Raw genomic sequence first — 14,457 nt, 5'->3', positions numbered from 1 at the left:
TCCCACCAGGAGGTCCTCCGAGCGGCCCTTGTCTGTTCCTTGAGTTCTGGAAACAGATGCTCTACCCAAGATCCTGGCAGGCCTCAAGTCTCCATCACATAGTGGAGAAAATGTGGCCCAGAGATGGGCAGTGACACACCTGAGGTCGCACAGCCCGCTAAGGGCACAGCTTTGGGAGGAAGCAGGAGCCCCTGAATCCCAGGGAGATCATCTTTCCACAGGTCTCGTTGGAGGCAAGTCTTCTGGATGTCATTCCTGTCACCTGATTGTCCATCAGCGACGTGCTGTTTGAGGACTTGGTTGTGACCACTTGTGCCTCCAGCTGTAGAGAACCTGGGTTCACTCTTGGCCTTTGGCTTTGTCTGGCATGGACCCTGCAGGGCTAAGGGGCTGCAGTGCCCTTCTAGCTCTTTCCCTAAACAGCTCTCTCACTTCAGACCCAGGCTTGGTACCCCACACACCACCAGGAGCTGGCTCCATCCCACAGTTCCTGTTTCGCTCTCTGCCTTCTCCCCAGAAACGGGCCCTCCAGGCCGCCCTTGTCTGAGTTTGACCTGTGGCTTCCTTTGGCGTCCAGCAAGGGCCCAGGCCCCTGTGCCCCAGATAGAGCACTGATTCAGCTGAGACAGAAATCCTAACAGTCCCCTGGGGGCCCCTGCCGTGGGGATCCTCTGTGTGTGTAAGGAGCCTGCTGTCCCCCAGGCATCCTGATGGTCTTAGACTGTGGGGAAGGCAGGAGCCCCAGGAACACTGTTGCCCCTGGGCCCAGGGCTGCCACTTGGACACAAATGCATGACTTCTGTTGTACCAGGGTTAAAATGCTGAACTATGTATCAATGGGTAAAGACATAGCTTTAGCCCTCTGTCCTCCATCAGCACAGACCCTGGGCACCTCTGCGAGACCGCATGACCCAGATGGGCTCCCCATGGCCTGGTTTCTGACATGAGGCCCCCGCCCCAGCCCCACTCCTCTCCCTGGCACTGTGGGTTCTGTACAGTCTTCCAGGGAGGACTCTTATGGCCCCACCTGTGCTGAGGGGCTGCTACCTCTGACACACACTCAAGGGCTGACTTCTGAGCGACTCCTGGTCCCTGAGCTACACTGCAGAACCTGTGTGGGCCAGGCTGCACCTGCTAGAAGTCTCTGCTTCTGCAGCACCTCCACCCACATGATAGGGAGTCCTGGTTCCAGATCCCGCATCTTCCCAGCCTGCCCTATTTCACTGCAATGAGCTGGGCTGTGCCTGACTAGGTGCCCAGGTGTGGCCAGGGAGGGGCAAAGCATACCTGTCCCCACATTTCAGTGGCCCCACGCCTGCACTCAAACTGAGGCAGCCCACCAGCCCCCTTCCTGCACTTTCACCCTCACCAGGGCCACCCTCAGCCTGCACATCCCCAGCTGCCACACAAGACCCTGAGCTCCACTCTCGTGGGGCCTGGATCCCAGCCAGCAGCCAGCCCCCTCCCCCCCCCCCCCCAAAAAAAAAAAGCAGCAAGCAGACTTTGCCACCCAGAGGCTGAGAGTGGCTGTCTGTGTTGCTCCATATGGCTGCCTGTTCCCCTACTTCCTGCCCCGGGTCTTAGATTTAGAATAGGGCCTACAGAGAGGAGCACTTATGGCGCTAATGGTGTACCCGAGGCATCACTGCGAAGACATTTTGGGGGCAGTCCATTAATCACACTAGGTAGAGAACCATCTGTTCTGCCCCGGTATGGTAGCAGCCCTGTCTCTGAGATCAGAGAGTAATAGAAGGAAAAATAATAGCTCACATTTTGGGAGTGCATGGCCAGCAGCAGGCATTTTGCTAAGCAATTTGCTACCATTTTCTCTGCAGAATTGTCACAGACTTTCAGATGTATAGGTACCTGTGTTAGAGGCTGGTAGCCAGCGAAGCCAACAGCCCTTCTCTGCTTCTTCCCTGGCCAGAGTGTCCTGATTCATTTCGGGGTGGCTGACAAAAGTCTTTGCAGCTATCCAACCAAGACTCAGGGGTGGGGAAACTTTTTCCTGCCAAGGGCCATTTGGATATTTATGTTATTTGAGGGCCACACAAAATTATCTACTTAAAAATTAGCCTGCTGTAGACTTATTGAATTTCAAGTCCCACCTGGAGTTGCCTTGGCAGGGCCAGACCAAATGATTTCGTGGGCCTTATATGGCCCAAGGGTCAGACATTCCCTACCTTGGTAGCCAATGACACGGAAGCGTCATGTTCAACACTTAGACTCCTTAAAGGGAGTCACCTTTTATCCCTTCTTCTTCCTTCCTCTGGCCTGGAATCTGCAGGTATTGGCTGGAGTTCCAGCAGCCAGTGGACCTGGAATGGAAGCCATGAGTTCAGGTCCTTCTGGGGCCTTTATAGCAACTGGACAGCTTAGCTGTGGACTTCTTTGTGAAATAAAAACTTGTGCATCTACGCTACATAGCTTCTATTTCTTCAAGCTGAACAAAACTCCTAATTGATCAGGATTTTTGGAAATCAAGAAAAAACTGAATATCCACATGTAAAAGAATGATATTGAACCCTTACCTAATACCATATACAAAAATTAACTCAAATAGAGCTAAATCCATAAAACTCTAAATCTCTAAAACTCAAATAGAGCTAAATCCAGAAAACATAGGGGGAAATATGCATAATATTGGATTTGTCAGTGATTTCTTGCTATGACACAAAAGGCATGGATGACAAAATAAAAAGTAGACAAATTGGATTCACCAAAATTTAAAACTTTTATGGATGAAGGGTTTGAGACTATCAACAGAGTAAAAAGGCAACCGATGGAATAAGAAAATCTTTTCAAATTACATGTATCTAGAAGCAATTAACATCTAGAATATATAGAGAACTCCTAAAATCAACAACCAAAAGCAAACAACCCAGTTTTTAAAAATGGGGAAAAGATCTGAATAGACATTTCTCCAAACATATACAAATGGCCATAAGCACATGAAAAGATGCTCAATATCATAGCCATTTTGGAAATGCAAACAAAAATTATCGAGATCCACCTCACACCCATTGGTGTGGCTTCTGTTAGAGGAAAATCAAGCGACAAGCGTTAGCGAGGATGTAGAGAAACTGGAACACTGCACTGGTGGTGGGATTGTAGAAGGCTGGAGCTGCTGCGGCAAGAGTACAGCGGTTCCTCAAAAAGAGGAAGATCAAACACAGAATGACCGTTTGACTCAGCAGTGTCACTTCTGGGATTTACAAAACAGACTTGCAAGCAGCGACTCAAAAAGTTATTTGTATACTCAGGTTCACAGCAAGAAAATTCATAATAACCCAGGGGAGAAGCAGCAGCAGTATATTTCATCAAGAGGTGGGTGTTCGGTGCAGCAGTTAAGATGCTGCTTGGGGCACCCGCATCCCCTACCGAAGTGCCTGGGTTTAAGTTCCAGCTCCACTTCAGATTCTTGCTTCCAGCTAATGAGCACCTCGAGAGGCACTAAGTGATGGCTCCACTACTTGGGTTTCTGCCAGCCATGTGGGAGACCTGGATTGTGTTCTGGGCTCCTGGCTTTGGCCTGGTCCAGCCTGGGCTGTTTCAGCCATTTGGGAGTGAGCCAGTAGATAGCTCTCTTTCTCTCTCTGTCTCTCCTTCTCTCTCTTTGTCACTCTGCTTTTCAAGTAAATAAAACACTTTTTTTTCAAAAAAGAAGAAAATTCTGGTACATGTGACAACCTGTATGAACCTTGAAGACATGCTAAGTGAGATAAGTCAGATACAAAAGGACAAAAAATTATTGATTCGTTGGGGTTCTGCAGAGACATAGAATCAACAGGAGAAACAAATAAAAATGCATTATAAAAAATTGGTTTGGGGCCAGTGTTGTGGCGTAACAGGTTAAACTGCTGCCTGCAATGCCGGCATCCCATATGGTCACCAGTTCAAGTCCCAGCAGCTCCACTTCTGATCAAGCTCCCTGATAATATGCCTGGGAAAGCAGAAGATGGCCCAAGAGCTTGGCTCCTGCACTCACATGGGAGACCCAGAAGAAGCTCCTGGCTCCCGGCTTCAACTTGGCCCAGCCCTGGCTACAGCAGCTATTTGGGGAGTGAACCAGGGGATGGAAGATCTCTCTCTCTCCCTCTCTGTAATTCTGCCTTTCAAATAAATAAAATAAATCTTAAAAAGAAGGCTCACGCAACCACGGAGGCTGAGAAGTCCCAGTCCCCATCTGAATTTACCAAGCTAGAGACCCAGAAGACCTGATGACACAGATTCACACCAAGTCCCAAGATCTGTGACTTAGGAGAGCCAGACGGGGTGAGTGCCAGTTCTAGTCAAAGCCCCAAAGCAGGAGAAGGCGATGTTCCAGCTGGAGATAGTTGAGTAAAGAGAGCAAGCTTTTCTCGTTTAGCCTATTTATCTTGTTCAGAGCTTCAAGCAATCAGATAAGGCTAGACTCCTAGAATAACCTGGGCACCTGTGGCCCAGCCAAATTGACAAATAAAATGAGCCATCACATTTTTGTTATGTATATTTTGCCACAATAAAAAATAAAATGAAAAAGAAAGAAACCAGGTCCATCGCCGATTTGAGTCCTGGCTGCTCCACTTCCCATCCAACACCCGGCTAATGCGCCTGGGAAGGCAGTGGAGGATGGTCCAAGTGCTTGGGCCCTTGCAGCCAGCTCCAGGCTCCAGGCTCCAGCCTGGCCCAGCCCTCTCTGATCCAGCCATTTGGAGAGTGAACCAGGACATGGAAGCTAGCTCTCTCTTTCTGTCTCTATCTAACTCTACCTTTCAAGTAAATAAATAAATCAGAAAGAAAGATGTGAAAAGAAAGAAAGAGAGAAGGGGAGTGTGAGGGGAGGAGAGACGAAAAGAGAAAAGGAAGGAAACCAAGTGTCCAACTCCGTTGTTGAGAGATGAGGAGAGAACTGATTTGCCCTGAACCACACAACTGCTGGAGTGGCCTGGAGTCCTCCACTCGGTCCTGGACCTTGCCCAAGGCCATCTGCTCCATCACCTGCACAGCTTCTGCATCCTAGAAACCCAATCAACCCTTTGGTCACCCTCTTGGGGTCTCTATCTTGCAGGTGAAGCGGTCTGTCTCCTGCAAGGGTAGGGATGAAGTGGGAGGGGTAGAGGCTGTTGTCCGAGCACAGGTGAGGAAGGTAGCTGCCCCTTCTTACATGGAGATGAGAGCTTAGGCAGGAACTCTGCCCAGGCTGGATGCCATCTGTATCCTGTTTCACAACTGGTTCTATGGTCAGAGCGTCCTGCCCTCACCCCAGCTCAACATCCCTCTCTCCTCATGCACTGCCCCTGGCCACCAGTGCTGGGGCTTCCCAGATATTTGGCTTCCTAAGTCGCACATGGTCTGAGAGCAGGGCTCACGTATGTGTACCCTGCCCCACCCCACCCCAGCGTCTGCCAAGCCTCTGGCCCAGGGCTCAGCACTCACTCCCCAAATGCCTGCAACAGCAAGGCCTAGGCTAGGTTGAGTCCTGGAGCCTGAAACCTAATCTGGGTTTCCCACATGGGTGACAGGGACCCAGAAACTTGGAGCCATCGCCTGCTGCCTTCCAAGGTGAGCATTAGCAGGGAGCTGGATCGGAATCAGAGGAGCCAGAACCTGAAGCAGACACTCTGCTGGTATGGGATGCCTTAATCAGTGCATGAAATGCCTGCCCTCCACGCTCACAGACCTTGTCAGAGGGACACCTTGGGCATGTGTCCGTAGAGGTCCTGGGAGGCCAGGTCTGGGGAGAGACCGTAAGGGAGGACTTTTGTGGGGGCCCAGCGCTGGGTAACAGTGTGAGCACAGGACCTGAGCTGTGGGCACAGACCCCAGGACGTGGAAGTAAGGGGTCCTGAAAGCTGTCATCTGGGGAGAGAGCTGAATGCCGGGGTCACGGTAGTGGGACTGGGTCTGAGGAAGGCTCCTGGGTGCCTTGGTGCCCTGGGCTGCTTTCTTTGGTCTGCTCACACGAGGGGTAGCTTCCTCTCCGCTTGCTCTGACCATCAAAGGCCAGAGGATGAATGCAGTAGGAGGAGAACAAGGGACGAAGGTCAACAATCACCTGCTGCATCACCCAAAGCTCTCATCAGAGCCGGGCTACCCTTCTTTTCTTCCCTCTCCTGTGCAAGGTCCTGGCCTCTGGACAGAACCTCTGCACAATGCCATGTTTTGGAAGCTTGTAAAAGAGAACTGTGCCCACCCCTCTTCTCAGGTCCTGCCAGGAACAACTTGGGGCGGGGGTGTGTGCTTATTTGGTGCAGGGATTAAGATGCCACTGGGGACGCCAGCATCCCAGAGTTGCCTGGATTTGAGTTCTGGCTCTGTTACTGATCCAGCTTCTTGCTAATACCTCTTGGAGGCAGCAGACGATGGCTCAAGTATGTGAGTCCCTGCCATGATGTGGGAGATCTGGATTGAATTCCAGCCTTCTGGCTTTGGCTCAACTCATCTCTGGCTGTTGTGGGTGTTTGGAGAATGAACTACTGGGTGGGAGATCTCTGTCTCTGTCTCTCTGTGTCTGCCTTCAAATAAATAAAATGTTTAAAGCTTATCCTTGGGACCAGCACTAGGGCGTAGTAGTTAAGCCTCCACCTGCGGTGCCAGCTTCCCATGTAGGTGCTGGTTGGAGTCCTGGCTGCTCCACTTCCGACCCAGCTTCCTGCTAATGCTCGTGGAAAAGCAGTAGAAGATGGCCCAAGTCTCTGCACCTGCGTGGGAGACCCGGAAGAAGCTCCTGGCTCTTGGCCTCCAATAGGCCCAGTTCCAGGAAGATCTCTCTCTCTCTCTGCCTCTGCCTCTCTGTAACTTTTTCAAATAAATAAATAAATCTTTAAACAAACGAACGAACCAAAAAAAGGTTATCCTCAACAGGTTTATATATGTGCTCGTCCTTAAGCAGATGGAAGAGAGAGAGAGGGAGGGAGGAAGGGGCAGGGAGGTAGGAGGGGTGGAGCAAGTGGGAAAAGAGAGAAAGACAGCAAAAAGATGCCCAGAGGGCGGGGGGGGGGGGGAGGAGCAGAGTAACAAGGGAGGAAGGGAGAGAGGAGAATCTTGTGGCCTCCATAAACACACAAGTACTCCCCCCTGCTTGGAGGAAAGTCCTTATTTTGAGTCAGCAGTGAGGTCCTCGCGGTCTCGCTGTCCGAGAGAGGGAATTATTTCTGCCTCTTGCCGGTTCCCAGGTCACTGGTTATATTAAGCCAAGGTCCCTCGGTGGCTGCTGTCTATAATTTTTCCACTCCCCACCCTTTTGAGTCAGATTGCAAAATAAGGACATTTTGCAACTTGGATTCTTCGTGATCAAGGCTGCAAAGATGTGGCCCAGGACTCCTTGAGCCCTGCAGAGCTGAAGGACCTTATCGAGGGCAGCGTTCAGGTCCGCAACAGGCTGCTCCTGCAGCGGCTGGGACCCCAGCCCGACACCCTCAGGGCCATCCGCGGGCAGGACCTGGGGGCTGCTCTGACAGCACCGTTCCTGGGGTCCCAAGCAGGATCTTCGCTCCGAATGCCTCCACTGGCCTGGCAGGGGTTTCAAATTTAGAGTTGGTCATCGTGGTTCTAACAAGCCCCTTCCTTTCCTTACCTGGCCCCAGCCATACCTGCCACGCATCCTTGCCCCAGGCCAGCTGCCACTCCCTGCCCCTGCTCACAGCTCAGCGCCTTTGCTCCCGCTTGGAATGCGGGGCGCTTTCTTCTCCACCCATGCATTGCTCTTATTTCCAGGCCCCGTGGCTGACCGCCTCCGTGGTACTCCCAGTACATCTGTATTTAGACACAGCACTCATCATTCTGGTTGCCCGCCTGGGGCCAGTCTGTTCTTTAAGGACAAGAGCCCAAGCTTGCTCATGCCCTGTCCCAGGCCTCGGCTCAGCGCCTGGCGCATACATGCAGCCATTTCACAAGTCTATTGAGCACTATGGGCCAATGTCTCCTAGGTGGTGGGCAGTGAACAAAGCGGATAGAGTTCTCTGCTCTCATGGAGCATTATTGTTTGGGAGACAGACTACATAGAAAATAATAATAGTAATAATTTTGAAAAATGGAAATAATGTCAGGTGTTGCTGAGTAATAGAAAAAAAATCCAGGGTGTTATCTGAGACAGGTTGGTCAGGGAAAGGCCCTCCACTAAGGAGGTCTGAAGGAGGGGAGGGGATGGAGTAGGGGTATCTGGGAAGATACAGCAAGTGCAAAAGTCCTGAGGTGGAAGGAACAGCAAGGGGCCCACGTGGCCAGAGAAGAGTGAGTGGTGGAAACAGCAACAGGAAGTGAACCCCAGAGGTGAGTGGCAGGGGGCAGAGGCTCTGGGCCTCGAGAGCCAAGGAGGGGGCTTCAGCTCTGATTCAAGGGAGAAGTGGTGCTGCGGCAGGGAGGCGTGAGACCATCCGACTGAAAGTGTGGAGCACGTGCCATCTCCCGCACCCTCTAGGATACTGCTTGGGAGACACACTGCCCCTGGTGGGTGCTCATGCAGGTCACTGTTAACGTGGGACCAGATGCAAGTGGCCCCAACTAGACAGGAAGTGAGAGTCTGCCGCCCACACTCTGTCCCCTTCTCCCTTACAGAAGTGCCCCCACTGAAGAGGGCTTTATGCCACTGGACACCCAATGAGGCCAGACCCTGGAGGTACCAGAGGAAACCCAGGGCACAGAAAACACAGGTCCCTGACCAGCCACACCGAGAGGTACTGACCTCACTCAGAAGGTCATGGTGGACTTCCTGGAGGAGGAAGGTGATTAATAAAAGGAGAACCACGTGAGGAGAAGCCGGCCTTTTACTTGCCTAGCACTCCCACAGGGTGACGGATGGCTTCCACGACCAGTTCCTGGCAGGCCCTCCCCCTGGCACAGGTGCCAATCCTCACCCTTAATAACCAGTGCGAACCAAAGATGGCACCCTTTCCCACTCTGCAAAGAACGGACGCCACTCCAACTGTGGCGTTTCAGCCACTGGGAGAGGTCAGTTCCCAGCGCGTCCTTGGGGAAGGGGTTCTTCCGGGAATGCTTCTAGTCCCACTACACTAAAAGGACTGCCACCCCACCTCCCTTCTCCTAGGAGGGCACTTGGACACCACCGACAGGTGCAGGCAGGCGAGCCCGCCGCGGCTCCGGGGCGGGGCCGAGGGTCCCCGCGCGCAGGCGGGCGGCGCGGCGTGCAGGGAGGCCGGCGCTCGGCAGAGGGCGCCGGGGAGCCGCGGGGGTCAGCCCGCGTGCGGCGCGGCGGGCTCGGTGCCCACCGGCCCGGTCGGCGGCGCCGAACACGTGGACGCGCCGTGAGGGAGCAGCTTCTGAGGCCCGGCTCCGGCGTCGTGCGCGTCCGCCGTGGCCGTGGCCCTCGCGGCGTTTAGGGGTCACTCTAAGCCCCCGCCCTCAGGCCGTGCCGGACGCCGACACCCTCCCTGGGCGCCCACTAAGTCTTAGCTTCCTGACGAGGCCCGAAGGGGACAGTGGTGAGCGGACTGGGCGCCCCTGGATGAAGTGGGCCCGGAACCCAAAAGCTGCAGGTGAGAGGTCAGATTCAAGTCCCCTCCACCCCCCAACCCTTGCCCTAGGCCTTTGGGGCTGGGGGGAGAGGAGAGCCCAGGAACCCCGGAGGAGGCAGAAGAAGGGTCTTCTGTGTTTGCTGCTTTCTGCAGGGTGGGGCCTGTGGCGGGGGTGGGGGGGCCGTGAGCATTTGAACGCAGGAATGCATGGCTGGTCCCCACCTCCCCACAGAGCCTTCTCTGGGCTCTCTCCCCCCAGGCCGCGGCCTCCAGCCTCAGAGCTCCCTTCCGCTTCCTGCCACCGCTCCAATGCCCTCGCTTGCTCGTGCTTCGTCCCAAATCCTTACCCTAGCGTTCCCAACCCTGCACGGCTTGGCCTCTTTCTACTGAAGGGTAGCATGATGCACCAGTACCCCCAAGGTGGGCCACTTTGGCATAGGGATTATTTGAACTGAAGGCGACTGAGAGAAAAATACAAAGGAAACAAAACCAGAAACCAAAAGCAAACCGAAGCAAAAGGAAGACCCCCACCCCTCTGCTCTGCCCTCCCTATTTGCCTAAAAGCAGAACATAAAGTTACAAGGTGTCACTGCTCCACCCGAGGACAAAGATCACTCACAAAACACAACGTGGGCCCTCTCCCAGCCTGGAGATGGCACCAGAGCCATCTGTATCCCAAGGCTGGAACCGGCCTTCATCCATTTTCCCCCATTTATTTGTGTTGCCACGGTTTGCACCCGCAGAGACAAGCGCCTTTTCCTGTGTCTCGTCACTTCTCTGAAATTGTGCTGCCCTTTGTTGAAGGTGCCGTACAGGCCAGAGTTCAAAGTCACCTCTGGAGATGGAATCATCCCATGGAATCATTTCCATGGGTGTCTCCCACGCATCCCTGAAAGAGAAACGGGTTAGAATTCCAATTGCCGGTCTGTGTCGGCCCTGGGTCCCTGCTAACAACTCGGAAGGCCAGAGGGGAGTTACTTTTCCTCCGGCACACTGCCTTGCTGTAGGTGGCACACTCTTCTGGCTGAATCTCTTCCTCCGCCATACCAACTCTACCCACGGGGACACAGCCGGGCCCCGCCTCCCTCCTAGGGCTGCCCAGGTCCGCTTCCCGGCGGGATCACCGTGTCCCTTGCCTCTGTGCCTCGGAATCTTTCTCTTCCTTCAGAGCCGACTCAAACTCCATTTGGTTCCTTGAGGAGCCCTCCCTGGCGTTTTCAGCCTGCTGTGAGCTTTCCCAGCTCCTACCTGAAGCGAACACCCTGGACCCTTGTTTGTGCCAGTGTTCCTGTCGTGCTTTGTCCCCTTGTCTCTCCTGTTTGACTTTGCAAGGCAGAGGCCAAGCCTTATTCCTCCAGCCCCCACTCGAGTTCCTCACGCATTTATTGAGCGCCTCCTACATACCAGGTATAAAGTCTAGGAGGGAGAGGAGTATAGGAGTAGAGGAGGGTCCCGGAGGACTCTCGACTCAGTCCCCACGGTGAAGCTGGGGAGAAAAGAAGACCGAGGGACTGAGGAAGAGTAGAGGACAGGGCTCCCTCTAGGAAAGCCCCAAGCGACTCCCGGGGGAGCACTCAGCACCCTGGAGCAGGAAGCCCTCTCATTTTCTGGGGCATGGCTGCCCCTTTGTGGAGTGCTCTCCCGCCAATCCCCTCCCTCATTCATTCATTTGTTGAGTCCTCACTTTATCCAGATGACTCATGGGATTGGTCAGATTGCAGCCGGGGCTGGCTGGCGTGTGTGTGTGTGTGTGTGTGTGTGTGTTGGGGGCGGGATACCAGGAGCCAGGAAAGCTTTTGGGGTGAGTTGCTTCTTTGTCAGTTCCTGCTCAGAGGTGTCAGTTTCTGCTGCAAGTGGTCTTGGGAAAGTCAGGATGGGCGTGGCAAGGGCAGGCGAAACTGGTATTTGGTATTTCACGAGGGAAGGAGGACGTGAACTTGCCCAAGGGAAGTGCTCTGACAAAGAACTGGTGCGCTTCTCCTGCCATGACCCTCTGGGGTTTTCCAAAAAGCCCTGTGAGATGTTTGGCCCATATGCCAGAAGGAAAAGCAGAGGCAGGGAGATCTGTGATATTCCCTCAGTCGCTGACGTGTGGAATGGCTGGGCCCAGTCTTGGTCTTCATGGAGGGAGTCCAGGTCTTACAGCATTTGCTCATTCAGGGAACGTTATGTGAATCATTCAGTGTGCCAGGGCGCCCTGGCAAGCTGGGTGAATCAGGCAGGCTGCTATCTGGAGGCAATGGCTTTTTTTTTTTTTTTTTTTTTTTTACAAATATTTATTTATTTGGGAAAAAGACACAGACAGCTGTCCTCCACTCACTCATTCATGCCCCAAATGACTGCCCCCAAATGACTCCAGCCCCAAAGCTGGAGCTGGGATCTCAATCCAGGTTTCTCATGTAGTGGCTGGAAACCGATTGCTTGAGTCGTCACTGCTGACTCCCAGAGTCTACACTAGCAGGAAATGAGTCAGAAGGCAGAGCCAGGTCTTGAACCTGCATCCATGGGGTGTGGCATCTTAACTGCTGCTGATCATTGGCCTGTGGATTTTTTTTTTTTTTTTTTTGAGTACTTGCAACGAGTTAGGTACCTGTTTTAAGCATGTTTCTTTGCTGTATTTTACTTGCTACAATCCCATGGAAAAAGAACTATTATCCCATTTTGTGGAGGAAGGAACTGAGGCACAGCAGTGGTAAAGGGCCAAGCCTGAGACTGAGTTTCTGTTCCTCCATTGCCTGTGAGTTAGGCAGGAGAGAGAAGCAGCCAACTGTGGAGCCTGGGGATTGGGCCGGAGTCTCTCCAAGGCCCCGCCCACCTGTAACACACTGAGCCTACCAGATTGAAGGCCCTGGGGGCATGGCTGTTAGCCCTCCTTGCTAGGAGGTCTGTTTGTTGATTGCCTCTCTTCTCCCTGGTGTCTGCCTGCCTGTTTCCTTGTCGATCACGTTGGATTCCAAGACACTGCAGAGTCCTGTCCTACTTTGGCTTCCTATTAAAGTCGCAGTCAGGCTTGCTTTGTCCTCAAAGCACAAAACCCTGCCTTCAAGGAAGTGTTCTGCCTCCACTTTGTGGCCATCGGAGAATTCTCTCTAAGCTCATTGGTTTGCCAGGCGACTGCTGTGTGCCCAGCTTGGTGAAGGGGAATGATCCCTGCCTTTAAGGCGCTTGCTACACCGTGCTAGACAATAAGAACCAACAAATCGGGCCTAACAATAGTAGTCAGGCCCATCTGCGTGCTGGGCGTGCAGCTCTGGACAGGGCCGCTCACTTAATGTAGCGTGCCATCAGTGTGCGTTTCTCTTGCCTTACACACGTATCACAGGGGGGAAGAGCCAGGAAGATGGCATCAGAGGAATTTCATTCGAATTCAAATCCAGTCAAGTATGAGCTGTGTGATGCTGGGAGTTACTTACGCAGTCTGAACTGTGGTTTCCCGATCTGCAGAATGGGACTATTTAATGCCCCTATGGGAAAGAGCTGTTTGTGGGAGAACTTCTGAGATGCATCTAGCTTGGTGTCAGGAACAGAGTAGGTGCTTGGGGACTTAGCCATTCGCTTTACGAATACGGCCTGAGTGCACCGAGGCTTCAATGGGGAGCAAAACACAAAGTCCGCGCCCGGTACCCCCGTCTCTGGGTCTTCCTTTCCGCCCGTGTTTTCCCAGACCCTCCTGTGTCGATGGCTCATTGTAAGTAGATATACGAGTACTTATTTACTCCATCTTTGCACCTTCTAGGAACACAGGAATGAGAGAGAATTAATTCCAGGAGATGGATGGAGAGGGTGGGCCTTGGAGGTCAGAGGACTCACAGGATGCCTCTGTGACAGTCTCCACCACAGGCTGGTCTGCCGTTGTTTGCCCCGGCCCCTCCAGGGACGTTTTGGCGTGTGTTCTTTTCTTGCTTTTGTTCAGGGCAGAGTGTGGGTGTGTGTGAGAGAGTGACTAAGGCAGAGACATCTTCCATCCACTGGTTCACTCCCCCAATGACTGTTGCACTCCTCAAATGACTGAAAGCCAGGAGCCTGGAACTCCATCTAGGTCTCCCCCATGCGTGGTGGGGGCTCAACTACTTGGGCCATCTAATGCTCCTTTCCCAGGTATATTAACAGGGAGCTGGATCTGAAGTGGAGTGGCCAGGAATCGAACGAGCTCTCTGATATAGGATGCCAGCATCACAGGTAGAGGCCTAACCCACTGTGCCACAACACTGGCCCCTTGACATGTGCTCTGATCAGTCCCACATTTCTCATGAGGGCTCTGAGTCTTCCAGAAAAAGTTCCTGCAGAGAATTCACTGGGGAGGATCCAGCTCCTCCCACGCTCAGAGCCCGTCTACTCAAGAGGCTGAGGGCTGAGCCCTGTGCTGGTGCGGACTCAGTTGCTGGGAGAGGAGACGTGGAGCAGAAGGGCTGGTGGTTGAGCCTCCTTTCTCAGTAGCTGCCCACTCAGGTTCCTTTCTGCCATGTATGCCCCGCCCCCTACCCCATACCCCTTCCTCTAGACCTGCTCAGCTGATGGATGAGAACCAAGCAGGTGCCAGGCAGGGAGGGAAGATCACAGATCAGGGGTATAGGCCCAGTAGGGAAGGAAACGTGTTTAGTAGAGCTGGCCCTCAAAGTTGTGAATGTGCGGCAAATGTATCCTGAGCAAAAGTCCAGGGAGTGGCAAAGAAGATGTGTGAGCATGGTGGTTCACTGAGAAGATACTCAGGATTGCAAAATAACGAAAATAAGCTTGGTGCCCTATCACAGGGGGTCATGGCGTGCATTGGTGGCTTTCTCCACCCTGCAGTATTAGGTAGCCGTGAACAGTTCAAAGAGCATTCTCCGGCCTGGGGAAATGACCACGCTGAACTGCTAAAGGGTGAGACGAGGGCCAGACCCACCGGAGGCAGCCTCCTCCGGGAACACAGTAGTGCCAGCTCTCAGGTTTGGCCACTGGAGAGAAAGTGGCCCGGACTTGTTTGCCCATAAAGCCAGCCCTCCACTGCATGTTAGAAGCT

Source organism: Lepus europaeus, chromosome 13 (assembly GCF_033115175.1).
Source record: "Lepus europaeus isolate LE1 chromosome 13, mLepTim1.pri, whole genome shotgun sequence".
NCBI classification, from domain to species: Eukaryota; Metazoa; Chordata; class Mammalia; order Lagomorpha; family Leporidae; genus Lepus; species Lepus europaeus.
Note: the sequence above shows the minus strand (reverse complement) of the source record.